At 48.3% G+C, this 1,235-nt stretch overlaps 1 non-coding gene across 1 annotated transcript; it reads left to right on the forward strand.

Annotated features, from left to right (window-relative positions):
- Nucleotides 1-863: 863 nt before the first annotated feature.
- On the forward strand, nucleotides 864-982 carry LOC143609309 (5S ribosomal RNA). The gene has a single exon (XR_013149394.1). It is a non-coding gene; the product is annotated as a 5S ribosomal RNA (ribosomal RNA).
- The last annotated feature ends 253 nt before the right edge of the window (nucleotides 983-1,235 follow it).

Consider the following 1,235-nt stretch of genomic DNA (forward strand, 5'->3'; position numbering starts at 1 on the left):
GAGCGGTTTATGGGGTCGGGGTTGGTAACCTCATGTTTTCGGGTCAACATGTTGACCGTGTCGTGCTCGGGCCCTCGACGTCACCACAAGTTTCACGAAAATGGGACTTGCAGCGGGGAAGCATTATCATGGGTATAGGTGGTGTGTTATGGAATCGTTAGTCGGTCACGATCGTTAGTCAGTCATGTGTTTAAAACGTAGATCCGTGTCGTGCTCGGACCCGAATGCGGACCGGGCTCGCTCGACATCAACGTTCCAGGTTTTTTTACAGAATGGGTCGACGTTAACGGGTATGGAATCATGACATCATGTCTTCGGGTTAACCCGAAGCCGATGGACCGTAACAGGTTTGTCGAACAGCGTGCTAACCTTACCGGGCAGCGGGCCAGGTTTGCCGGGCAACGTGGATACTTTACCGGGCAACGCCGACATTTTATCGGGTAACGTGCTAACCTTACCGGGCAACGTGCCCAGGTTACCGGCAACGTGCCGTGCATTTATCGGGTAACGTGCCAGGTTTACCGGCCAGCTTTGGTTTTGCAAGTCATTGTGGCCAGGTTATCGGGCGACGTGACTTGCGAACATGAGAGGAAACTTTATGACCAGCTTATCGGGTAAAGTGCCAGGATTACAGGCCAGTTTGCTAAATGTCATGTGTTGATTGTATAAAACAATATAATCATGGTGGATATACACATTCATAGCATTGCAGCTACTTGTGCCTCGTATCCACAGAACTTCACAGTTAAGCGTGCTTCGTCTAGAGTAGTACTAGGATGGTTGACCCCACTGGGAAGTCTTGATTCTTTTATTTTTTTACCTTTTGGGAAATGTATAAATGAATAAGCTAAGGCTTCTATTTCGGTTGCGATCATACCAGCACTAATGCACCGGATCCCATCAGAACTCCGCAGTTAAGCGTGCTTGGGCGAGAGTAGTACTAGGATGGGTGACCCCCTGGGAAGTCCTCGTGTTGCAACCCTTTTTTTTGCTACTTTTATGTTTTTGTGCATGACTTGGTGCCATGTTTGGGTTGAGTTGTTTTGTGCATTTCCAACTTTCTCGCAAAAGTTCAAGACACGTGCCATTTCAACTTGGTGCTGCGCCAACACTTGTATGATTTACATACGGCCAGCCTCGGGCTCGTAGTTGGACTGTATGAGTTTAAGCTTGGTGCCGCGCCAACACTGACTTACGTGTTTCCAACACTCGTACGAATTTCATGTGTGTAATAT

The sequence above is a fragment of the Bidens hawaiensis genome, unplaced genomic scaffold, assembly GCF_021521415.1.
Source record: "Bidens hawaiensis isolate Kalapana, Puna unplaced genomic scaffold, B.hawaiensis_p1.1 tig00419542_1, whole genome shotgun sequence".
In the NCBI taxonomy this organism is placed as follows: Eukaryota; Viridiplantae; Streptophyta; class Magnoliopsida; order Asterales; family Asteraceae; genus Bidens; species Bidens hawaiensis.